Source organism: Chanodichthys erythropterus, chromosome 21, assembly GCF_024489055.1.
Source record: "Chanodichthys erythropterus isolate Z2021 chromosome 21, ASM2448905v1, whole genome shotgun sequence".
Lineage (NCBI taxonomy): Eukaryota > Metazoa > Chordata > Actinopteri > Cypriniformes > Xenocyprididae > Chanodichthys > Chanodichthys erythropterus.
This window is the reverse complement of record NC_090241.1, coordinates 37,036,870-37,044,139: the sequence shown is the minus strand read 5'-3', so window position 1 is coordinate 37,044,139 and position 7,270 is coordinate 37,036,870.

The window sequence follows — 7,270 nt, the reverse complement described above, 5'->3', positions numbered from 1 at the left end:
GCTCTCTGGTGCACATGCACACGCTCCTCACTGAAGCATATATAGCCCTGCTGGAGTTAATCATTAGCGCGAACAAATAAACATGCGACACTTACAGTGCCACGTCGAGCCGGGGCTGCCCAAGCGGCTGTGGAGCGAAGTCCAAACCCTCACCTCTGTCCCAATGACCCCAGCACTGTAACCCTAAACCATCCAAACCAAACGGGTCACAAGACAACACGAGATCGGTCAATATGACGCAAGGCAGTCCGGCTGTTTCACATGGTGCAGATGCTGGAGCCACAGCAGCATCCGACAAACTCTCCAACTTTATCTTAAAGGTCCCAAACTATGCCATGCACTCTTAAAAATAAAGGTTCTTCTATGGTTTCTAACATTTCCATTGCACAAAACGATCTTTGTAGTGGAAAAAGCTTCTTTGGGTCATTAAAAATGTCATTCACACTAAGAAAAAAATTGTTCTTTTAAGAACTGATCACTGAAAAAGGTTCTTTAGGGAACCAAAAATGTCCTTCTCTGACGTCACTGCATGAGGAAAAACCCCTTTTGAGAAAGATTCACCTCAAAATTATCATTCTGTCATCATTTACTGTCGTTCCAAACCTGTTGGAACATGTAAAAAAGTGTTTTTTCTCCACACAGTGAAAGTCAACGGGGACCAATGATTGCTGTTCTGTTCTTCAGAAGAAAGTCAAGCCGGTAAATGATTCGGAAAATGAACCGAATTGATCCTCCAGACAGAGCTGAGAGACTGTAAACAATTAGTTTAAGACATTATTTTTTAGTAGTTTTTAACAAATAATTGTGCATTTGATTCGTTCGAGTATTGAGTTCAGATATCACACAGTTTAATATTGCATCATGTTTTTGTGCTCTTAAACCTTTAACACCATATGCAATGCCTGGATAATGTTAATATTCTGTGTATTGTACTAATATGTATCACAATATGTTTCATCTCTTGATAATAATCAGCCCGCGACACATCAGACCAGCAGGAGATGCTGCAGAACCACAGATGCTTGAGCTCGCAGTGCGCAGGCGCCGTCTAGTGGACACAGTGTAGCACAACCACATCATCAGTGTTCCAGATGATGAGACTATTGTTTTATTATTGATTATTTTAATGAATAATAAATGCTGTCATGTTGTCAATGCATAATTTTTCTCACCTCAAATCCCTTGATGGCACCATCTGAATTTTTTTAATTGGTACATGCAAAGGTTCAGGAATTATTTGCATGGTTAATATTTGCTGTCCCTAATGTTTCCTGATAAGCTTAAGCTATTTTTGAATGGCCTGTATTCCATTAAATTGTTTATTTTGTCTCTGAATTATATTTGGATGTGGAATTTGATCATTTCAGATACACTACCAGTCAAAAGTGTGGAAACATTACTATTTTTTAATGTTTTTTGAACAAAATCTCTTATGCTCATTAAGGCTGCATTTATTTCATGATAAATACAGAAAAAAACAGTAATATTGTGAAATATTATTACAATTTAAAATGATGGTTTTCTATTTTAATATACTTTAAAGTGTAATTTATATCCTGTGATCAAAGCTGAATTTTCAGCATCATTACTCCAGTCTTCAGTGTCACATGATCCTTCAGAAATCATTCTGATATGATGATTTATTACAAATGTAAAAAAAAATTGTACAACACTAAAAAATATTTTCCTGATTTGTTTTCTTTTGTCAAATCAACTTCAATAATGAATGTGGTTCAGATAACATAATATTTGGAGTTTTCTGTTAATTAACCAAGGCAACCAGGTAACTTACTTTTTTTTAAGTAAAACCAACAATTATTTTTTTTACAGTGAAGACAAAAGGCATCACAAGATATTAGATGAAAACACTGAGGTCTATCAGCGGATTTTACCCCAATATTTACAGATTACATAAGAGTCGTTCACAAGATCTGACTGTTCTGATGGTTTATCGACTTAATAAAAAGAATGTTTTTACTGCATCAACAAATACTCTCTAAAAGCCAAACTGCATGTTGATTAGAATTGTGCATAAAATGGTTATTTTCATATTGCTTACACTCTTAAAAATAAATGTTCCAAAAAATTCACAGCATAGAAGAAACATTTCTGCTTCCCCAAATAATTAATTCTTAAAAGAACCACTCTTTTCTTAGTGTGAAGAACATAATATTAATCTAAAGAACCTTTATTTTTAAGAGTGTAAAATAAAATCTCTTTAAATGAAAAGTTAACTTATCTGACACTACATTAATCAGTTAGCCATCACAAGGTTTCATTCGACTCTAAATGTTTTTTTTTTCTCAGAATAAGAGACATAAAAGGCTGTTTGCAAGGCATTCCAGTTTTATCCGGATAGTATAAGGCACAGAAGAGTTTGTTTCTACTGTCAGTGACACTGACCCGACATTGCTCAAAAACTACCCAAGATTGTGAAAATAACCCAACAAAATGACCTAATGGGCTCAGCTTGTGTTTGAGAAGAAAAACCCATCGATACATACGGTCGGATCAGCTGTGGACACACTAAATATAGGATAAAGGTGAAAGTGAAGCGTGAGTTCATTACGTGCTTTATTTGGAACATTCCTGTCCTGACCTCAGAAGAAGACAGTGACAGATAACACGTGTGCTGGAATCCGGCCAATTCAATGCACTCAACCAAAAGGTCCAGTCTTTTCATTTCACAGCCTAAACTCTATATTTGTAATGTTTTTAAATGTAAAATTAGAACAACATGAGTCTGACATCTAACTTTGTTTGGAGGTTGCTCAGAGTCAGAATATACTTTATTCTCCCAATAAACAAAGTTGCAACTTATTTTATTTTATTATTGTATTTTATTACAAATTGACAATACTGAAAATATTAGAGCATATAAAATGTAAGTTATGTTTTGTGACTATGCACAGTAGCCAATATTCACCATACTCACAGTTTTATTCTAAAATAGAAGAACTTAAAATATAAGCTGTTTTGTGAAAATATAAGAGTATAAAGTATAAGAAGGATGGTAATTTTAGCTAATTTTGTCAGTCATGCATCATCACTGATTAACACCTGTGATGTGTATGGGCCATTCCACAGAATTGATGCTGTCCCACAACCCAAAAACACATTTAAAAAGCATTTAAGTATTCAAATTTTAGATGTCTATTAAGATCCTTCTATTGTCTATTGAATCCAACAAAAATGTTTAAAATATCAGTAAGATTAATTTATCAAAAATCATCATTTATCTGGTACTTTTAATTGGGAGGTGTCTGTCCCGAACCCTGACCGCTAAATTTCAACTTGTGAAAATTATATTAAAAATAATTTTTGCATTTTTTTCCATTGTGGTTTAAAAAAAAAAAAAAAAAAAAAAAATATATATATATATATATATATATATATATATATATATATATATATATATATATATATATATATATATATATATTTTTTTTTTTTTTAATGTAAAAAATGTGTGTCCCTCCTGTTCATGTCACTACCGGAACAGTGTGTGTTTGAGTCATTGTCTGAGACTGATTTTAACACACTTCAGGAAATATTCCTGTGTTCCTCCTCTCACAGCCTCTCTTTCACAGCAGATAGATCATCATTCTGAGTTAAATGTGTTCAAAAGACTGAAAATCTGCGTTGAGCTTTAAGGAACGTCACTAACAAACACCTTTTTCTGCAATTAAGCAAACTTTTATGGCTGTCATTCGATAATATGTAGTTTTTTCCTGTGTACAACTGTTTAGAACTGTGCTAGATAACCATGTGCTGATTATCATCTTTGAGCAGCTCAGAAGTGTCAAATTTTTTTTGAGTGTTATTCAATAAAATGTAGTGTTTGTGTGTGTACAACTGTTCAGAACTGTGCTAGATAACCATGTGCTGATTCGCATCTTTGAGCTCGACTAAAAAATATTGAAAATTGTCACTACCAAAACAGTCACAACCGAAACAACATCATTGTTTTTGGGGGGGTTACTCGATAAATTTAGGTTTTTTTCTGTGTATCATATTTGAGCTTGAGCTCTACCGAAACTTCACCACATATATTGGTTGTGACTGTTTTGGTAGTGACATCATTGTTTTGGTAGTGACATCATTGTCTCAGTAGTGACATCATTGTTTCGGTAGTGACATCATTTTTTCGGTAGTGACATCATTGTTTCAGTAGTGACATCATTGTTTCAGTAGTGACATCATTGTTTCAGTAGTGACATCATTGTTTCGGTAGTGACATCATTGTTTCAGTAGTGACATCATTGTTTCAGTAGTGACATCATTGTTTCGGTAGTGACATCATTGTTTCAGTAGTGACATCATTGTTTCAGTAGTGACATCATTGTTTCGGTAGTGACATCATTTTTTCGGTAGTGACATCATTGTTTCAGTAGTGACATCATTGTTTCGGTAGTGACATCATTGTTTCAGTGGTGACATCATTGTTTCAGTAGTGACATCATTGTTTCAGTAGTGACATCATTGTTTCAGTAGTGACATCATTGTTTCGGTAGTGACATCATTGTTTCAGTAGTGACATCATTGTTTCAGTAGTGACATCATTGTTTTAGTAGTGACATCATTGTTTCAGTAGTGACATCATTGTTTCAGTAGTGACATCATTGTTTCGGTAGTGACATCATTGTTTCAGTAGTGACATAATTGTTTCAGTAGTGACATCATTGTTTCGGTAGTGACATCATTGTTTTGGTAGGACATAATTGTTTCAGTAGTGACATCATTGTTTCAGTAGTGACATCATTGTTTCGGTAGTGACATCATTGTTTTGGTAGGACATAATTGTTTCAGTAGTGACATCATTGTTTTGGTAGTGACTTCATTGTTTTGGTAGTGACATCATTGTTTCAGTAGTGACTTCATTGTTTTGGTAGTGACATAATTTTTTTGGTAGTGACATCATTGTTTCAGTAGTGACATCATTGTTTCGGTAGTGACATCATTGTTTCAGTAGTGACATCATTGTTTCGGTAGTGACATCATTGTTTTGGTAGTGACTTCATTGTTTTGGTAGTGACATCATTGTTTCAGTAGTGACATCATTGTTTCGGTAGTGACATAATTGTTTTGGTAGTGACATCATTGTTTCAGTAGTGACATCATTGTTTCGGTAGTGACATCATTGTTTCAGTAGTGACATCATTGTTTCGGTAGTGACATCATTGTTTCAGTAGTGACATTGTTTCAGTAGTGACATCATTGTTTCGGTAGTGACATCATTGTTTTGGTAGGACATAATTGTTTCAGTAGTGACATCATTGTTTCGGTAGTGACATCATTGTTTTGGTAGGACATAATTGTTTCAGTAGTGACATCATTGTTTTGGTAGTGACATAATTTTTTTGGTAGTGACATCATTGTTTCGGTAGTGACATTGTTTTGGTAGTGACATCATTGTTTCAGTAGTGACATCATTGTTTCGGTAGTGACATCATTGTTTTGGTAGTGACATCATTGTTTCAGTAGTGACATCATTGTTTCGGTAGTGACATCATTGTTTTGGTAGTGACATCATTGTTTTGGTAGTGACATCATTGTTTCGGTAGTGACATCATTGTTTTGGTAGTGACATAATTTTTTTGGTAGTGACATCATTGTTTCGCTAGTGACATCATTGTTTTGGTAGTGACATCATTTTTTCGGTAGTGACATTGTTGTTTTGGCAGTGACATCATTGTTTCAGTAGTGACATCATTGTTTCGGTATTGACTTCATTGTTTTGGTAGTGACATCATTGTTTCGGTAGTGACATCATTGTTTCAGTAGTGACATCATTGTTTCGGTATTGACTTCATTGTTTTGGTAGTGACATCATTGTTTTGGTAGTGACATCATTGTTTCAGTAGTGACATCATTGTTTCGGTAGTGACATCATTGTTTTGGTAGTGACATCATTGTTTCAGTAGTGACATCATTTTTTCGGTAGTGACATCATTGTTTTGGTAGGACATAATTGTTTCAGTAGTGACATCATTGTTTCGGTAGTGACTTCATTGTTTTGGTAGTGACAATTTTTTTGGTAGTGATATCATTGTTTCAGTAGTGACATCATTGTTTCGGTAGTGACATTGTTTCAGTAGTGACATCATTGTTTCGGTAGTGACATTGTTTTGGTAGTGACATAATTTTTTTGGTAGTGACATCATTGTTTCGGTAGTGACATTGTTTCAGTAGTGACATCATTGTTTCGGTAGTGACATCATTGTTTTGGTAGGACATAATTGTTTCAGTAGTGACATCATTGTTTCGTAGTGACATCATTGTTTTGGTAGGACATAATTGTTTCGGTAGTGACATCATTGTTTCAGTAGTGACATCATTGTTTCGTAGTGACATCATTGTTTTGGTAGGACATAATTGTTTCGTAGTGACATCATTGTTTTGGTAGGACATAATTGTTTCAGTAGTGACATCATTGTTTCGTAGTGACATCATTGTTTTGGTAGGACATAATTGTTTCGGTAGTGACATCATTGTTTCAGTAGTGACATTGTTTTGGTAGTGACATAATTTTTTTGGTAGTGACATCATTGTTTTGGTAGTGACATCATTGTTTTGGTAGTGACATAATTTTTTTGGTAGTGACATCATTGTTTCGGTAGTGACATCATTGTTTCAGTAGTGACATCATTGTTTCGGTAGTGACATCATTGTTTCAGTAGTGACATCATTGTTTCGGTAGTGACATCATTGTTTTGGTAGGACATAATTGTTTCAGTAGTGACATCATTGTTTTGGTAGTGACTTCATTGTTTTGGTAGTGACATCATTGTTTCGGTAGTGACATCATTGTTTCAGTAGTGACATCATTGTTTCAGTAGTGACATCATTGTTTCAGTAGTGACTTCATTGTTTTGGTAGTGACATAATTTTTTTGGTAGTGACATAATTTTTTTGGTAGTGACATCATTGTTTTGGTAGTGACATCATTGTTTTGGTAGTGACATAATTTTTTTGGTAGTGAAATATTGTTAAAATTGTAACTGTTATTGATTTCCCTTAGATTTTTTTCTTTTTTTCTTTTAAATAGCAAAAAACTATATTTACAAGGTAGATGTAAACAAAATCTTAATAGGTCAATGTAACCCTTCTTATTAAATTATTTATTATTGTGTTTCGGTAGTGAGAGGAAAAAAAATATTCCAAAACTTTCCAAATATTTACTACAATTTGCATACACACAAAATGAACTGTAGAACGGCCTTTAAAGGATGATCATCTCTGTTGAGTGAATGATGGAAAATCACCCCTT